Here is a 19,317-nt window from a genome sequence, read left to right as displayed (position 1 = left end):
ATTTAATCCTGCAAAGAACGCATTACTGCCTCCTTTTTACAGATGTAATTCTACAGGTTCCTTGGCGACCAAAGTAGGCCAGATACCCAGGCCTTCTCTCTCGCGGCCCATTGTTTTCACACCCACAGCAACTGGAACTGACTTTCTTGATTTATCTTCATGTTTTTTCCATTGCAAAGAACATGAACATTTTCTGATAGGAGGCGTGCACACAGTAGGTGTTCAACAAATATATGAAGCCCCCCAAATTTGGGCAATTCATCCAAGCTAGTTTCCAAGATACCTCTAGACCAGGGGTTGCAGACTGTGGCCCACAGGCAAATCTGGCCCACAGTCTGTTCTTGTATAGTCCACGAGCTAATAATGATGGTTTGTATATTTTTAAATGGTTATGGAAAAAGGAGAGGGACGAGGACAAGAGGAAAAGAGGCAGGGGAGGGAGGAGGACAGGAACAGATGACAGAGACCACAGTGTCCCGCAAAGCCTAAAATTATCTGGTCCTTTACAGGGAAGTTTGCCGCCCCCTGGGCTAGACCGTCTGCATGCAGCTGGATGTTTTTTGGTTTGTTTTTTTTCCCCCATGTCCTAATTGTTTTTTTATTTCTCCAAATTTTTGTTTTTTATTTTTTTAATATAATTTATTGTCAAATTGGCTTCCATACAATACCCACTGCTCATCGCAACAAGTGCCCTCCTCAATGCCCATCACCCACTTTCCCCTCTCCCCCACCCCCACCAACCCTCAGTGTGTTCTCTGTATTTAAGAGACTCTCATGGTTTGCCTCCCTCCCTCTCTCTTTGTAACTATTTTTCCCCCTTTCCTTCCCCCATGACCTTCTGTTAAGTTTCTCAAGACCACACAGGAGTGAAAACATATGATACCTGTCCTTTCTTGACGGACTTATTTCACTCAGCATAATACCTTCCAGTTCCTTCCACGTTGTGCAGCTGGATGTTTCATCCACCAGCAGCACCTTCGTCAGCTGTTGTCCCTGAGAGACACGATCCCCCAGGGAGCTTGGAAATCCTTCCGTGAAGGATGCAGGATTGGTCCGCACTCTTGTGCCAACCTGATGGAACCCCCAGGGCGTCACTCCCTGCAGCCCTAACCTCCTTCCGGGCAGATGAGAGTGAATTCCTCTCCCCTCAACTACCACCACCCTAAGACTTAGAAGCCTTTCTGATTCACTGGTCAAATACCTCAGCTCGATTCGATTAAAAATTCATTGGCTTCTTTTCCTGTAAAAAAGAATAAATAAGAGAGCAAACAGCAGGGGCTGAGGGTGTAAACTGAAGTGTGAAAGCCCAAACAGGCTGAAACCGTCACAGGGAAAACCGTCGGCTCCAGAGCATTTCTTTTTCCAAAACTGCCAGCCTTCCAGAGGGGAGACTGAACTGGTTCTCATTTCCAGCACCCCTGACAGCACATTACCCTGGCCAGGCTCAATTTTTCTCCCTCTTCATCCCCAAACCCATCCTTGAAGGTAGTCCAATCCCCCTCTCTAACTTGGCCCTCTTCTTTCTGGCCATGCCCTTCAGCATTCGTGCCAAATCGTCCTTAAACTGGCTCAAATCATCATCCTCCAGGCCTCCTGCCAGGGGTCCCTCTCTCTTCTCCTTTTCCCGCCTCTCCCTCAAGCCAGCTTTTGGCCATTTGCTGGCAAATAATAAATCTACAGGCTACAAAGAATCCATCTTTCATTCGATGAAGGCTCTCGAGAAATCAATTCTTCCTTAACCTATTTCTATCTCCTGAGCTGGGCCCATGGTAGGTGTTCAATGAGGATCAGCTGGTAGGCCGGCCAGGCGCGTGAACAGTGAGCAGCTGACCGCCAGAGCGTCCCTGCCCCGTGACCGATGTGAATCCCAAGAACTGCTTGGACTCAGATACGGGGCCAGGCCCAAAGTCATCCAGTTGGAGAGCTGCCTGATACAAGAGAAAAAAAAAAAAAAAAGAAGGGAATTTGGAAGGGAGACGTGCCTGATTTGAATTTTGGCTTCCTCTCTGGCTATCTGAGTGTGCTGGGGCAAGCTGCTTCACCTCTTTGAGACTTAATTTCCTTATTTATAAAGTGAGATGAGCCTCCAATGAGATACCAATTCACACTCACTAGGATGGTTATAATAAAAAAGACAGATAATAACAAGTGTTGGCAAGGATGGGGAGAGATTGCAACCTTTACGCGCTTGGGTGAGAACGCGAAATGGTGCGGCCACCTTGGGAAACAATCTGGCAATTGCTCAGAAGTTGAAACGCAGAGCTGCCACGTGACCCAGCAATTCTATTCCCAGGTGTCTCCCCAGAGAAAGGAAAACATACATCTGTACAAGGATTTGGACACCAATGTTCACAGCAGCCTTAACGGCCAAAAAGGGGAAACAACCCAAGCGTCCCTCACCTGATAGGTGGATTAGCAAACCGTGCTACCCCCGTGCGATGGGATATTATTTGGCCCTCAAAACCTGCTACAACACGGGTGGGCCCCGAAAACACGATGCAAAGTGAGACAAGCCAGACACAAAAGATCACATATTGTATGAATCTATTTATATGAAATGTTCAAAATAGGCGAATGCATAGAGACAGAGAGTAGATCAGTGGTTGCCAGGGGCTGGGAGGAGGGGAAAGAGCGTGATGAAAATGTTCTTTTGGGGGGTGAGGAGATATTCTAAAATTAGCCAGTGGGGATGGGTGTGCTACTCTGTGAACATACTACAAACCATTGAACTGCACACGTCACCAGGGTGAATTGCAAGGTATGTGGATTTTAGCTCAAGAAAGCTGTTATTTTGAGCATGTGATGGGTAAGGGCGCCTGGGTGGCTCAGTTGGTTAAGCGTCCGACTCTTGGTTTCGGCTCAGGTCGTGATCTCACAGGCTCGTGGGTTCCAGCCCCGTTGTGGGGCTCTGTGCTGACAGGGCAGAGGCTGCTTGGGATTCTCTCTCTCTCTCTCTCTCTTTGTCCCTCCCCACCTCGTGCTGTCTCTGTCTCTCTCTAAAATAAAATAAAATAAATAAAATAAAATAAAATAATAAAATAAATAAAAATAAAATAATAAATAAAATAAAATAAAATAAAATAAAATAAAATAAAATAAAATAAAATGTAATGGGCAGGAGCACCTGGGTGGCTCAGTCGGTTAAGCGGCTGACCCTTGATTTCAGCTCAGGACATGATATCATGGTTTGTGGGTTCACGCCTCGGTCAGGCTCTGCACTGTCTGGGCAGAGCCTGCTTGGGATTCTCTCTCTCTCCTTCTCCCTGCCCCTTTGCCAGTCTCTCTCTCGCTCTCTCTCAAAATAAATAAACTTTAAAAAAAAATGTGATGGGTGGGGTTAAACCCCAGTCGGTTAAACATCTGACTTTGGTTCAGGCCATGATCTTGTGGTTTGTGGGTTTGAGCCCCGCGTCGGGCTCTGTGCTGACAGCTCGGAGCCTGGAGCCTGCTTCTGTGTCTCCCTCTCTCTCTGCCCCTCCCCATCCTCTCAAAACTAAATAAACATTTTTTTTAAATGTGATGGGTAAGGCCACCCCACCCACTTTATAGGGTCATCCTGAGGCTCAGAGGAAGACGGGTCGTGTTCCAGGCCCCGGGGTGCAGAGTTGTGCTATTACAAACAGGAGGGCCAAGGCCATGGCCCTTCATACAGATGGAGCCATTTTCTGCCCTCCCTTCTTTCCTGCTCTGGCTCAGGACCCCTCAGGGACAGGGTTGCTGGGAGTGACAACTGCCATCTGGCAAGGCCAGGAAGAGGTCTGGGCCTCCAATAAGTCTGCCCCAGAGCTAGGGAGGCAAGAAGTAGCTCCTGTCAGAGCCGCAGACCAGGAGGGACCTGACCCTGCCAGGACGCTCCTTTGTGTCCACAGCTGCCTCTCCCCTCATTCAGAAAGCATCAGGCCTGGCTTCCGTCTGGAGGAGCAAGGGGCCAGCTAAATCTCAGGAGTAACCGAAAGCAAGGTGAGGGGAGCAGCACAGATCACATTCTAAAGACCGTATTTCAAACCTTCAGCGAACATCACATGCTAACATAATAACAATAATGATGATGACTAATTATCAAATGAGCATTTGCTACCTGCCAGGCACCACGCTGTGCATCTATATGTATTGACTTCTTTAGTCTTCACAAAGATCCCAAGAGGCAGGGACATTGCGAATCCCACTGTATAGATGAGAAGATTAAAGCACAGAGGTTTCAAGTAAATTGCCCAAGGTGGCACAGTAGAAATGGCAGGACAAAGATTTGAACCCTGGCACTCTGGTTCCAGGAGTTTCAGTCTGTGTACTGAAACCCTCTATTGGACTATATGAATGCTACAGTCTGCATACAATGGAAAACCAAAGTTATTACTAAGACCGGTCAATGCCCCCCGCCCCCTGCCAGAAGTAGGTCTCAAACTTCATCAAGCATCAGAATCACCCGGGGCATGTGAAAAATACAGAGTCCTGAGCCCACCCCAGCAAAAAGGATTCACTAAGCCTGTAAGGCCCAGGAATCTGCCTTTGTGACCACTGCTCCCAGTGACCCTGATGAAGGCTATTCAGGACATACTGGGAAACACTTGGCCTTCTGAATCAAGACCCAACTTTGCGGGCCTGGCCGACTGGATCTCAGGCCACACCACACTTACCCCAGTGTCATTGTCCTCATTCAAGTCTTACTCATCTTTAAAGGCCCAGGTCAGGTTCTATGTAGTCTCCTAAGTGCTCCACAGGAATAGCAGCCCACTCTGGTTTTCCCTGCTCTAACCGCCCCCCCCCCCCACCCTTTATAGAGGGACCTGCTTCAGAACCTCATTGCAAACTGCTTGCTATTCCTACATCAGTGTCCTGTGGCTACAGGACTTTTCTGATGAACTGGATCATCACAAGTGCCTTAGATGTAAAACGCCTTTTATATCCCTCATGCGTGTCCCCCACAGGTCACAGTAGGTCAGGACACAATAGAGACCTATGGATTTGGTTACAGATCTCACGTGCCAACATGTCCTTATTTCAGCGACCGACATGGCATATGTTCAACTGGCTGGTTCAATGGGCAGAGTCCAACTGTCTGGATTCTTCCTCTACAGGATCCAGGTGCCTTCTCTATGCCACTTAGGGTTCAGAGGATGCACCCTCTCTGAGGGCTGACATACCCAAACACACCTCATTCCAATACAGGGTCCTTGGGATCAATTTTACCCCCCAGAGGACATTCGGCAATGACTGGAGATGTTTTCATTTGTTATAACTGAGGGTGATATGGCTGCTGTATTCTAGAGGGTAGAGGCGAGGGACACTGCCAAATATCCTACAGTACCCAGGACAGCCCCCCCACAGCAAAGCAGTACCCAGCCCCCCAAAGAACAGTGCCAACGTTGAGAAAGCCTGCTCTACTGGGAAATGCTAAGACCTACAGCAGAGCAACAACAGGTGTCAGGAACCCAAAGGAAGGAGCCATTAACCTGCAAAGGAGTAAGAGGTTGATGGACAGGGGATTCGCAGAAGAGGTGCTTAATACAGATGGATCGATTGCTGAACAATGGACGGGAAGGGTTTTACCAGACAGAAGCAGGGCAGGAAAGAGGCAGTGTTCTTGGCAGCGAAATGTGAGAGTATTTGGCACGTTTGGGAAGCTACTGCTGGGTATGATGTGGCCAGAATGCCTGGCACTCATTCCTCTCATTCATTCATTCATTCAACACTGTCGCCGGCCATCTTGTTTTCATTACTCATTTGCAAACTCATCAACAAACTCTGTCCCCCAGCAGAGTGGAGTGGCCAGCTCTGGCCCTGAACTGTCCCTGATTCCAAATCAGTTGTCTCTGAACACATGAGGCTTTGCTTCAAGGATGGGACAGGTTGAGCTGAACGTGGCCGTTTAGGTCAAGAGGTGAGAACCATGAAAACACAAGGTGCCTCAAAGCTTTGGATGGCCTCGTCGTAAAAGTCTACGTACCACTTGAGGTGTGATGTCTTCCTTCCCAGGGCCATAAACGAGCGGCGTCTGCCCCAGCAAACGAGGAAAATGGATTTTGGGGAATGTCTGTGCTTCTCAAAGTTCAGGTAGAAATGAAAACACATGCCAAAGTAATTCTGAAGAAAAAAAAAGAAGAAGAAGAAGTAATTCTGGTAATCTTTGTCTCTTTAGGAAACAACAACAACCCTTGATGGCCTTGTCATTTACTCCAAATAGCTATTTTCCTGGATGAGCTCAGTCTCAGCCTCCCTCCACACCCCTCACGTGCTCCTTGCTGTCACTCGGGCTTCTCCATCTCCGTCTCTCATCACATCGAGGGTCTGTGTCTGTGTCGTGGCCACGCTTCCCCGTTTTTGTCTGCAGGTTTGTTTCTTTGACTGTGGCTCTGCTTCATCTTCTCTCTCTCCCTGATTTTGATATTTGCCTTATTCCTCCTCGCCTGTTTCTGACTCAGCGGCTCTCCCCCTCCCCCATTCCTGGAACCTCTCTGTCCCCCTCCCCTTCAGCCTCGCTCAGGAACTGGCCACAGTATGGACCCGCAGTGTGTTTTTATTAGGGGGTGCGTTTGCCAGAGAGAGAGTTGCATGCTCCCCATTCCTGATTTGTAAAAGCAAATGACTGTAACCTTTTCTCTTTCTCTCTCCCCAAGGAGAGAGAATGAAGCTGCATGTTACTTTCATCTTCCTCCACTGATTGATTTTTCCATTCCGTGGGCCATGCCCTTGATAGAAAACAATGAGTTCTCCACCCTCATTTTACCGTATTTCAGAGAAGAGCCAGCCCAGGTGGCGCGCAGACGCCCAGGCAGGTGGCGCTGGGGGAGACTGCCGCGTGCCTCCGGGTCGGGGGACCCCAGCGCTCTGCCACCGAGGGCTTTTCTTGGCTCATCTGATTTCAGCGGAGCCAGGACCTGCTTTGGGTTTAACATGTGGCTCTGGAGGAAAACCTATCTACAGAGTCCTAATTCATCACCTTTCAGGCTGCTTGTGGCTGGAGACGGTGGAAAATGATTAAAGATGAGGGCATCTGTCTCAGGGAGCACATCTTTTACAGCTTAAAAAGGAGAGAGATTTTCAGCCTCGCAGGGATGTTAAAGTGGATCCAGGAGCTTTGTGCTTTTCTGTTTGACTTGAGCCTTGGGTATGTAGGAAGCGTTGCAGTTGGTTAGCAGGTCCGGCGTCCTGACCGCTGGTTGGAGTTGACTCGCTATCTTTTTGCCCCTGCCCTCATCCCGCAGGATGGCTTCTGACAGGGGTCATTATAGAGTCACGGGATGTGCAACATCAGAGATGGAAGGGTCCAGTCAAACTGCCTTATTGCCAGAGGAGGGTGGAAATGACTTGCCCAAAAAGCACAAGGCCACCTAGTGGCCTACGTTCCCGAGTGCCCCTCCCAGGCCCGTCAGCACATCTATCAAAAGGTAGTTTTACCTGGCTGGGGTCTCTGGGCTCGACCCCTATCTCCACCGACAGCTCAGGATCTGGGGCACACAGCCAGCCTGGCAGCACGCGAGTCCATATGGCCGCCCTCAGGGACCATCTCAGGGCACGCATAATACTTACCCCCGGAGGGATCGCAGATGACTTCCTGCCAAAGTGAAAGGGAAGGGGGGAAGGAAAGCTACCGGAGCAATCACACCTGGGTCTATATTGAGTCTCATTAAACTCAATATCATTTACTGACCGACCAGTGTCAGCCACGTCCTTGGCTAGAGCTGGGGTTACAGTGTGAAGTTTAGAGCCTTAGGGAATATTGGGGTATGTGTGGGGTGACCAAGGGGCAGAGAACCAGTCCTCCCTCCCAACTCACCCTGGGTGGGGTGGGAGGGGGGGCGGGTAGCTGGGGGGAGAGAGCCTAGGAAGGTTTCCTGGAGGAGGTGATGTCATGAGTGACAAGTGGGCAAATGTTCCATCAGACCCTTCCTCAGTGAGCTCACCGCCAGGGCCCTCTGAGGAACACCATGCAAATAAAAGGCATTTGGATATATTAGCAATTCAGATCAAAGCACTTAGTGTTTCCATCAGCCTCCACACTGGCTCATCAGCCATGTGTCTGCAGGCAAGTCACATGACCTCCCCAGTCTCCCTTGCCCGCAGGGGCTGGGTGAGTGTCCATCCAGCAAGACGTGCTGTGGGAATGCGTTTTGCACATTTTAAACTGCTTGGACATTGTGGGCCATTATAGCCCTTAGGATCCCCCTTGAGTCCCCTGCCCGTAGAGTGTAGCTGAAATCAAAGCCATACCTCCTCCCTCGAGGGTGCAGCAAAGGAGCAAAGAAACAGAGTCTCAGACTCCGTGTCCCTGAGCATGCCCTGAGCGTCTCCAGCCCTCAGTTTCCTCACCTGAGAAATGAGAGCTTTGGCCTTTTCCTCTAAGGCACCTTCCAGTATGAATGCCTGTGATTTTAGGCCAGCAGCCAAGAGGCAGAGGCTGGGACTGGCAAATGTCCAGTTCTCTGCCAGAGCAGGTGCTGCCTTGGCCTTGCCCCCTCAGGCTAAACCTGAGGCCTGCATGACCTCTGACCCGGCCTGCCACCTCAGGCTAAACCCATGGTTCTGCCACTTTGGGCCACCACCAGTGGAGCAGGTCCGTGCTCTACACAAGAACCAAGATCCTGGAAATGAGCTCCATCCCCAAAAAGAGGGAGCTGAAGGAAGTAAGATCTGCCTTCTTCCTCAAAATAAAAACAGAGGCAGATGGCTGGGAGGGTTTCCATGGTTAATTAAATATGCTTTAGTCTCTAAGTCAATTACGAAGTGATTCCTGCAGGGGGATGTCCTGCTTTGCATGGAGTGGATTCAGGTAATGGCCCCGGGGAGGATGCGGGGCCCTTCTGCACCTTCCCCTGGCGCTCACAAAGATCCTGCAGGCCGGGCCTCAAAGGCAGCGAAGTCCACCCACTGGGGGTGACAGGAGCCACTCACCTCCCCGGGCATCTTTAAGTGAGGACAGAGGTACCGCACAGCAGAGCTGAGACTCTGTGATTTCGCTTCCGGGAATTTCTTCCCAGGAAACTATCAGAAACCCAGATAAAGATTTCCTGGACAAGAATATTCACCATAGCATCATTTATAATCATGAAAAATGGGAAACTGCCTGGGTGCCTACAAATGGAGAATTGGCTGACTAAATTCTGCGACAACCAGACAATGAAATATTATGCAGTCATTAAAATGGTGTTTTTGGAGCATAGATAATGAAATGGGGAAATGCACTGGTTGTACAAAGTGAAATGAAGCAAAATGCAAAACTGTGTATGAAGTCCCGCCGAATTTTATAAATAGCTGTGCGCAGAAAAAAGGGTGGCACATTAAATGCTAATAGTAGTTATTTCTAAGAGAGAAGATTCTGGGAGATTTTCTTTCTTCTTATGTATCTTGCTGCATTTTCTTAAGTTTTTGGAATGAGCACGTATTGCTTTTATAATCAGGAAAATAAAAAAATTTCTTCGATGCCAGACCCCCTTATAATGGATCTCTGAGTGGGTCTGAGCAATTTTATCACACCTTCTTTGAAGTAAATTAACTTGACGAAAATAGGAGCTTCCAGGATTGATAACGGTAGGCAATGGCTTGTTTTCTAGAATTCTTGAGTTAAGGTGCTTTCAAAGGGAAGCACAGCACATATTGAGTGCCCATCCCCACCAGGGGACTGTGACAGGCATCCTGCTCTGTCAACTATGACAACTGTACCCGAGGCCGGCAGAGAGGAGCTAGGCATGAGCTCCCGGAACTACCTAACCCAAAGACTGGATGAGACTGTGAGGTCCTCTGGGCCGGGGAAGCATAATGATGACAGGTCAATGAGGAAATCGTGACCTGGCCAGGACCATAAGACTGGGCTCTCCTCTGTCTCCAGAACCTCTTGGAGTCTCCAGAATCATACAGGAACAATGGCAGCCAAGCTGACCTGTAGAAGCTTGGTCACTACCCAGAATTAAGAAGTCGAGGGCCTTACCACGAGAGGGCAAAGGAGAAATTCAGTGTCTTGTCCTTATGAGGTGCTATCCGGTGATGGTGTCCCTGTGCTGGGGCCCTTGGTTGCTTCTGTATACAGGGCCATCCTGTTAACACGTGAAATCCTCCGTGGGCATCAGGCCTCTCTTACGCCTCCACGCCAGACATACTGCTCAGAGTCACATGTGACCTCTCCGACATCCAGGATCTAGCCGCCAAAGTAAGGAGAATACCGAGATTACATAAACCCCAACTGTAAGGAGAGTGACGAATTCCAACGCTGTCTCACTCACCCCAATCGCAAAACGAAACAAAGAAATGTGGGCTAAAGAAATGGAGATGTTAGTGAGTTACCAGCTATACTGCAAGACGTTCTCCAGGAGAACAAAAGGGGAGAAGGATCCAGGCCACACTGAGGATGCGACCTCGAGTGTCCTCTGCTCCCCGGAACTTCTGAAGCAGAGTACATGGCAGAACTCACGATTCCATTTAAGCTTCTGCTACAGGAAGGAACAGATAATTATTAAAAGTATTCTTAAATCTCTCTGACCCTACAATCCCAGCATGACATAGACCTGGCCCCATCACCAAACTCGTCAAAGCCACCCATTTTCCTATAGAAGACCAGCTTAACTTCACAATGGAATTTAAACAAACAAACAAAAACATGATTCGCCTTATGAATGGTTGCTTTATAGCCAGCTCTCTCGGAATGGGTCTGCTTTTCAGGCGAAGGATGACTGTCTCCAACTTCATGGTCACAACTGTCCTTTCAACAAGTAGATCATGACCCAAACCCAGCCATATGTCCCAGCCTCAATGGTCCTTGGCTTCTGAACCATTGTCACCGTCATAGTGGACTTCAACATTCCTAAATTGGTTTCCCTTCACCAAACTCCAGCTTTTGTACATCCACCAGCAAACATACTGACATATCAAAAGGTGACACAAGTCCCCTTTTGGAAGCGCTGCCACTCCATTTGGCCCGTGCCATACGCCGTGCTGGCGTAATTGAATATGTTGTTGTGTTCGTTGGTACAAAGAATGAGCAAAAACAGGAGAATAAAAGTGCAAGTTTTAGTAGTAACAAACAGAGGTTTCACAAACTTGATACAATTGGAACTAAAACAAAAGTCATCAGGTGGCTGAAAGCCGCAAAACCTTTAGCTTTCGCTGAGTGTGCATCGGTCTGGAGCTGGCCGACTGGATTCGCTTGTGAGAGATAGAAAACGAAGCCTCAGAAATAGATCGTCGGTGGGACGCTAGGGTGGCTCAGCCAGGTAAGCGTCGGACTCTTGATTTCAGCTCAGGTCATGACCTCATGGTTCATGAGATGGAGCCCCGCTTCGAGCTTTGCGCTGAGAGCGTGGAGCCTGCTTGGGATTCTCTCTCTCCCTCTCTCTCTCTCTAGGGCACCAATCTTTTTTTCAGCTGAGTGTAGAACCCACCCTAGGACATACGACAATAATTGCTAACTCATACCATGGATAAGAGACCCTGTTCTAGTGCTTTCAATACATTAATTCACTTAATTTGCACAAGAACCCTGCAAGGTAGTTACTATAAACATTCCCGTTTTCAGAAAACTGAAGCGCAGAGAGTTCTCTCGGCCATGGCAAGCAGCAGGTCTATGCCCATGGCACCGAGATCTATGGCTATGCACTTAACCGGTAGGGCACACTGCCTCTTGTATAACATAAGGCCATGGCCCAACTTTGGTACATTTGGTTTTCACAGACACTTTCAGGAACTTATTACAATGTAAACAAGACAAAACGAAACAAGGTAAACGAAACAAGGTAAACAACCCTTGCGGAAACCTCCCTCTTCGCTGCTCTTGGTTTGCATGAGCGTAGTGAGATCAGCTTTCAGGATTACAAGGATTGAGGAGGAATGTAGACAAGACCAAGACAGAAGCCGTTTTGCCATGATCACTGCCATTAGCAGGTGAACAACGCTGTTGGTAGGTCACGTTAGAAAATCGCGTTCAGGTCCAAGAAATACGAAAACTCCTATACGAGCAGAAGCCCGTGCAGTTAAATTAAAATGTAAACAAAATCCCCGAGAAGGGGCTGCCGAGATGCAGGATATATGCAGGGAGCAGAGGATTTCCCTGTTGCTGGGGACATTACCTGCAGCCTGGGCTGTGGCTGTAACATAAGGCTGGTCCACTTTTAGGTACAAGGAAACCGAGGTCTGCCTGGGAGGAAGAGAAGGACAGAGGGTGCACCTGCTTGGCCGGTTTGATCTCAAACCTCCCGAAGCAGGTTGGGTATTAGGGTTGCAGAGTGAAGAGGGCAGTACAGGGTGAATGCCGACAGCCCTTAAACACAGAACCAGATTTGCTGGGAGTAAACATCAATGTGGGGCCAGTCTGGATAGCCCAGTACCAAGTTAGACCCTTTTCTGGGTCCCAGTCCCCTTTCAGGAGCTGTAGACATTCTAGGGGGGAAATGGTACAGGGGCACATACCCGTGAGGTTTAACCCACCCGCTGCATCTCAGAACCTTCACGCCCTCCCCAGACACATCCATATCCCTCACCAGATTAAAGAGCCCCTGCAGAGTGTAAGAACATTTGGGATGTGAGCCAAGAAAGCTCAAAGGGCATAGTAACTTGGGTCATGTGATGTGTCCTCTGGTTCAATGCCAGCTCCGGAAGGTTACAAAAGGTCTCCTCACCAGGCCGCTTCGTCAGAGCCCCTCACAAGCTGTTCTCATTCACACTCTCAGCATCTCTGCGAGAGGCATGGGGCAGCGACCTCATTCCTCCTGTGGCCATTCAGGAAAGGGGAGAGCTGGATGCTTGTCCATCTGTCCTTCCTGGGGCTTGCCCTATCTGCCTGTCCCCACACCTTGCCCCTCAAGCTGTGCAGACACCCCATCCATCTGCCTTTCCGGTACTCCTACTGTGAGAGATGGGCGCAGGGGAGTGAGGGTGTCTACAGAGGGGGGTTCCTCCCGAGGAGGCCTGAGAAGCCTAGACTCAAACCACTCGGAGAGAGGCTGGTTGGGAGGGTGCCGTAGAATTTGATGGTCTTGAATGGCAGGAGGAGGCTCGCCTCCTCACAAGTACCAAGGAGCCCACCGGGTTCTTCAGGAAGAGGGTGGGGCTTACAAGAAGCTTCCTGCAGTTGTCTATTGATGTGTTTTTAAAAATCACATGAAACTTAGTAGCTCAAAACAACTGTATCGAAAACACTCCTGAGCTTCTCCCTTGCTCTCACATGACCACACTTCACTCCTGGGTGGGAATTATTTTCCACACATCAGGCAATTCTCCAACACCAGCGAGAGTCCTACACTTTAACTCAGTTCTGACACTGTCTACCTGGAGGTGGCCTCAGATCCCACAGGTTGAGGGCTCAGTCCCACAAGACTGCTCCCCCCCACTACCACTCCAGATGCCAATTGTAAGTCCCAGGTTGTCACTACAGTTCTGACCAACTGGCCATGAATTGGTGTTCCCACGATCACCTTCTTTGGTTCAATAATTTGCTAGAATGGCCCACATAACTCAGGGTAACACTTAGGTTTACCCATTTGTTATATAATAAAAGATAATATAAAGGATACAGATGGACAGGTAGAAGCAGAGGTATATAGGGTGAGGTCCAGAAGAATCTGGAGCACAAGAGTTTCTGTCCCCATGGAGATGGGGTACACCACCCTCCTGGCACATGGATTGTATGCACCAATCTGGAAGCTCTCTGAACCCCATGCTTTGGGGACTTTTATGGAGTCTCCATTGCATAGGCATGACCAATCATCGAGTCAATGTGTTCCTCTTCCCTTCCGAGAGGATGGAGGCAGAGCTGAAAGTTGCAAGCTCCAAATCATGGTTTAGTCTTTCTGGTGACCGGCTCCCATCCTAAAACCATCCAGGAGCCCTACCAAGAGTCACTTCATTAAAACAAAAGACAGTCCTGTCACCCGGGAAATTCCTTTTTTTTTTTTTTTTTTTTTTTTTTTTAAATTTTTTTTTTTTTCCAACGTTTTTTATTTATTTTTGGGACAGAGAGAGACAGAGCATGAACGGGGGAGGGGCAGAGAGAGAGAGGGAGACACAGAATCGGAAACAGGCTCCAGGCTCCGAGCCATCAGCCCAGCGCCTGACGCGGGGCTCAGAGCCTGACGCGGGGCTCGAACTCACGGACCGTGAGATCGTGACCTGGCTGAAGTCGGACGCTTAACCGACTGCGCCACCCAGGCGCCCCCACCCGGGAAATTCCAAGAGATTTAGCAGCTCTGTGTCAGGAACCAGGGACGAAGACCAAATATTAGAACCAAAAATGCTCCTAGTGCTCTTACCACCTAAAAAACTACAAGGGTTGAGGCTCCTGGGTGGCTCAGTTGGTTAAGTGACCAACCCTTGATTTCAGCTCAGCTCATGATCTCACAGTTGTGGGGTCAAGCTCTAAATCAGGCTCTGCACTGACAGCGTAGAGCCTGCTTGGGATTTTCTCTCCTTCTCTCTCTGCCCCTCCCTCATTCATGCTCTCTCTCTCTCTCTCTCTCTCTCTCAAAATAAATAAATGATTTTTAAAAGAAATTACAAGGGTTAGGGGCACTTGAGTGGCTCCGTTAAGTGTTCAACTCTTGATTTCAGCTCAGGTCACGATCTCATGAGATCAAGTCATGAGATCAAGCCCTGAGTAAGGCTCTATGCTGGGTGTGAAAATTGCTTAAGATTCTCTCTCTTCCTCTCTCTCTGCCCCCTCCCCACCTCAAAAAAAAAATTACAAGGGTTTTAGGAACTCTGTACAGGAAATGGATATATCTCTTCATTGGGTTTCTTTTTTTTTTTAAATGTTTATTATTTATTTTCAAGAGAGAGAGAGAGAGAGAAGGAGGGAAACAGAGTACAAGTGGGGGAGGGTTAGAAAGAGAGGGAGACACAGAACCCGAAGCAGGCTCCAGGCTGTCAGCACGGAGCCTGACGCGGGGTCAAACTCACCAGTCATGAGATCATGACTTAAGCCGAAGTCAGACGCTTAACCGACTGAGCCACCCAGGCGACCCTCCACTGGCCTTCTTGAGCGTCCTTACAACCTGGCGGCTGGCTTTCCTCCACACAGTAATCCAAGAAAGAGAAGGCAGGCGCAGTCCTTTTTGTGACCTAGTTTCAGAAGTTGAATATCGCCTTTTCCACTTTATTCTATGCATTAGAAAGAAGTCACTAAGTCCATCCACACTCAAGGAACGGGGAACCAGGCTCCATCTCTAATTCCCATTCATATTTTAAACCCATCACACCTTGAAACAAACTCCTCCCTCCAATGTCTTTTGGCTTTTCCTGCCCAGTCCAGAAACAAATGGACCAGGGACCTCTAGCAAGTAGGGAATCCCTCGGTATCGGGAAGGTTGGCTGAGGTGGGGATAAGGTATCCTCTATCTGAGGACACTTGGGAGATCTCCAATGACCCTCGAAAACCTCCTCTGGAGGACACAGCAGAACTGGCCAGAGAGGACAGAGGTATCACCCACACCGTCCTACGAGTCCCTTCCTGATTTCCTGAAATTGGGCGGGGAGGGAAATGTTGCCAAGTGAGCAGCTAAACCCACAAGACTCATCCAAGTTTCAGGGGGGCAATTACTACCATTTTGGGCATAGCTGAGACAGAGCCGGCCCAGGTCTTGCACCTGAAGTGGGGGAGAATCCCCACACCCAACAGGGGTCCCTGGTGATGAGAGAATCACCCTGTTAACAGGCACACTCCTGGACCCCAGCTCTCACCTCCTGCTTTGGAATTTCCAGAGCAGAGGACTCGGGATCTAGGTAGTTGACAAGCACCCCTAGGTGACTCTTACCATCAGGGACATTTAGGAAATCACAGGGCTGTTGGAAAGAGGACAATTCAATTAGGAGCCACAGCTAGCTTCACTTACTGCATCTGTAAAATGGGAACAACCAGGATTACCTTGGTTGCCTAAAGGAGAGCCTGGATCAAATGGTTTCTTGTGGTTTCTTTTGGCTCCAGACCAGAGCAGAGAGGAAGTGAGAAAGACAGTGTAGCAACTGGAACCAGTAAATCCCCTGAGGGAAAGAGATTGTAGCTAAGGCAGATGAAGCAGGCATGCCTGCTCTCCCCCGGGTGCTGAGACTCATCTGAGGAGCTGGTGTCACGGCCCCCCGGGGTCCCCCGGGGCTGCCCACCCACTCGGCAGCTTTGGCCGGGGGAAATGTGTCAGCTGGGTTTGGCAGCTCTCCCAGCGCCAACCCGAGACAGCTCTGAACAGAAATAAAGTCTGCCTTCCCACTCCAGAGGATGGGCTCCCTGCTCCCCCGTGAGTCAGCCACACACGTGCGAACCCAGAATATGCCGGATGGACGGACAGATGGAAGGGAGGCGGGAGGGGAGCCGAAAGCAGGCCGCGGGGCAAACTGGCAAATGCAAGGGCTTTGGTGGTGGAGACAGCTGGGTTCAAATCCCGCCTCCACCGCCTCCTGGCTCTGCGATCTGGAACAGGTTACTGCGGGAATGCTTCCATCTGTGAAATGGGAATAATAATACCACGTGTCTGTGACGAAGAGAGGTAGCACGGTGGCCAACAGCTCAGCTCCGGAGCCGGAGTCTCTGAGTTGAATCCCATCTCTACTGCTTACCACCTATGTAACCTTGTGTAAATCACCTCAACCTCTTAAAGCCTCAGTCTCACCATCTATAAAATGGGAGTGATGATAGTCCCTACCCCAGAGGGTTGCTGCGGGGATACAATGAGTTAACTGACGGAAAGCACGTAGAGTGCTTCCAAGCAAACAGTAAGTGCCATGTAGGCGTGTATAAAGGAAGACTTGGGGATACCAGGATACTGCTCTTTGTCACCGCATAGCAGGGGCAGGGAGGGGAACTGGCCTTTGCTGAGCTCCAGGGACAGCCCACTGTGCTAGTTGCCTCCATACCCAAGTTCTCCTCCTGCCTCCCTCTCCTGGTTCTCTACCTCCTGCTTTCTTTCCGTTCCACACCCTCTCACCTGCCACTGAGTCATCCACTCTTCCTGCCCCACTCCTGCCAGAGAAGGGTTAGCCTGGAACCAAGATCCTCCCTATCATGAAGCCCTAGACAGGGGCCCCAGGAAGGGGCCAGGGTGTAGAGGGGTTGAGAGATAAGACAAAAGGAGAAACCAAATCCCAGACCTCGGGGAGCACCGGGTATGCCCCTCGGAGAGGCGGCTGTGTCACAGGTCGGGTTGCAAACCATCTCTGACCGCGCAGAGGGTGACGGTGCTCGAGGATGGTACTTCTCCACACCGGATGTACCTGAGACGCAGCCAGGGAGCTTTCATAATGTGGGTGCCTGCATCCCATCCCAGAGGGTCCAGTGTAATTGCCTGGGCACTGAAGAGCCTTGAAAGCTCCCTAGGTGGTGCTCATGTGAAGCAGGCCTGAGAGGGCTCTAAAACAGAGGTTCTTAAACTTCGACATGCATTGAGAATCACCTGGAGGGCTTGTTAAAAAAACAGATTCCTGGGATCCACCTCCAAAGTTCCTTTTTTATTCTTTTAATAATTTTTTTAAATGTTTTGTTTATTTTTTGAGAGAGAGCAAGAAAGCATGAGCAGGGGAGGGGCAGAGAGAGAGGGAGACACAGAATCTGAAGCAGGCTCCAGGCTCGGAGCTGTCAGCACAGAGCCCAATATGGGGCTTGAACCCACAAACCATGAGATCATGACCTGAGTCGAGGTCGGATGCGTAACCAACTGAGCCATACAGGCGCCCCCACCCCCCAAAGCTTCTAATTCAATAGGTCTGGGGGGTTGGTTTCAGAAGTTGCATTTCTGGGGGTGCCTGGGTGTCTCAGTCGGTTAAGCATCTGACTCTTGATTTCAGCTCAGGTTATGATCTCTTGGTTCGTGGGTTCGAGCCCCATGTCGGGCTCTGCACTAACAGCACAGAGCCTGCTTGGGATTCTCTCTTCCTCTCTCTCTGCCCCTCACACTCATGCGTTTGTGCTCTCTCTCTCTCTTATTCTTTCAAAAATAAATAAATAAATATTAAAAAAAAAAAAGAGGTTGCATTTCTAACAGGTTTTCAGATGCTGCTGATACTGCTGGTTCCCTAGGACTACACTTTGAGAACCACTATTCTAGGGTAGCCGTGAGCAAACCATGGCCTCTGGGCCAAATCCAGTCTGTGGACTGTTTTTGTAAATAAAGTTTTATTGAAACACAGCCACATCCGTTCATTTACATATTGTCTATGGCGGCTCTCATGATACAACAGAGTTGCATGGCAAGGACAGAGACCACACATCTGGCATAGCCTAAAATGCTCCCTCTCTGGCTCTTTAGAGAAAAAGTTTGCCAACTCCAGTTGTAGGAACCTGTGAATTGACAGATGGTGGGATCCCGGGTCCCTGAGTGACTGCCTGGGGCAGGGCTTTCCTACTGACCTGGGACTGTTAGATGAGAAAGAAATAAACATCAACATCCTTCGAGCTGTATGTGGAGGCCTCTTTCTTACCATAGCTCAGCTTTAGCTAATGCTCTGTATCCTGGATCCAGCACTTTCTGGCAGTTCTAGAACCTCTCTGGGCCTCAGTTTCCCCCGTCTGTAAAACATGAATAATAATATCGACCTTATGAGTTATTGAAAGGATCGAATAAAATATAAAGACCTGGCTCAGAGTAGGGGTTCAACAGATCTTAGTTCCCTGACCTGCTACCCTTTTTGGTGCCCATGGTTTGAAGGTGAACTTCACTTCTGCCCCCTAAGAACTCCATCTGCTCAGGGAAAGCAGGTCAAAGATCTGACATACCAGAGGAAGTTGCTAAAAGCTCTAGACACTTGTTTTTGCTCTTAAACCAAAACACACTCCATTTCTCCGTCCCACCTACCGCACGTGAATATGGTTCTCTTTTATTTGGAGGCTGGCACAGCTGTTCGCTGGCAGAAGTGTCCTTCTCCAGTCCAATAAGCCAGTCTTGGAGGTACTTTAAAATAACAGTCTCTCCAGGTGGGGAACCCTCCGGCTGGGCTGAAGGTTGAGGAAACCAACTTCAGTGGCCGCCCACAGCTCGAGGGGGGTGCACACAAGCACTTCATACCAAGGTCAATAATCATAGTTTCTACTTGGTTCCACTTAGTGCCAGCTGTGGGATGGGGCTGCCTCTCCCCCCGACTGGTGGAGGGTAGGTAGGTTAGTTCAAAAGCGTGTCTTGATTGACTGATGGATGTTGACTGTGCTCGGGAGCTGGGGGAGGGGGAGGGGGAGGAGAGGGGGCACAATAAGAAACACCAAGAAATGCCACCTTCAGCAACACTTTGCAGGACCCAGCTGGAAGCCAAGAAATGAACAAGTTTAAAGGTTCAGAGATGCCAAGAGCCCTGCATTAAACCCATCCCACATCTAGCTGATCACCCAGTCACAGGAAATTGTTAAATATACAGATTCCC

General features: G+C 49.4%; 1 protein-coding gene across 9 annotated transcripts in view; it reads right to left on the bottom strand.

The window, feature by feature from the left end:
- Positions 1-19,317, bottom strand: part of LOC132687497 (uncharacterized) — a 73,589-nt gene that overhangs the window by 33,535 nt on the left and 20,737 nt on the right. For 8 of the 9 annotated variants that reach the window (XR_014137155.1, XR_013551903.2, XR_014137153.1 and 5 more), the window contains 5 exons: positions 18,385-18,472; positions 10,276-10,421; positions 9,923-10,129; positions 7,396-7,552; positions 5,945-6,081 (listed from right to left, as the gene is read on the bottom strand). The gene's annotated coding sequence lies outside the window, so the exon portion shown is untranslated. The remainder of the gene's footprint in view (positions 1-5,944; positions 6,082-7,395; positions 7,553-9,922; positions 10,130-10,275; positions 10,422-18,384; positions 18,473-19,317) is intronic. The other variant, XR_014137158.1, reaches the window with a different exon arrangement.

Source organism: Panthera onca, assembly GCF_046562875.1.
Source record: "Panthera onca isolate mPanOnc1 chromosome E1 unlocalized genomic scaffold, mPanOnc1 haplotype 2 h2.Chr16_ul_2, whole genome shotgun sequence".
NCBI lineage: Eukaryota > Metazoa > Chordata > Mammalia > Carnivora > Felidae > Panthera > Panthera onca.
The sequence above is the reverse complement of the archived record's forward strand: the minus strand, read 5'-3'. Positions and strand labels throughout refer to the sequence as shown.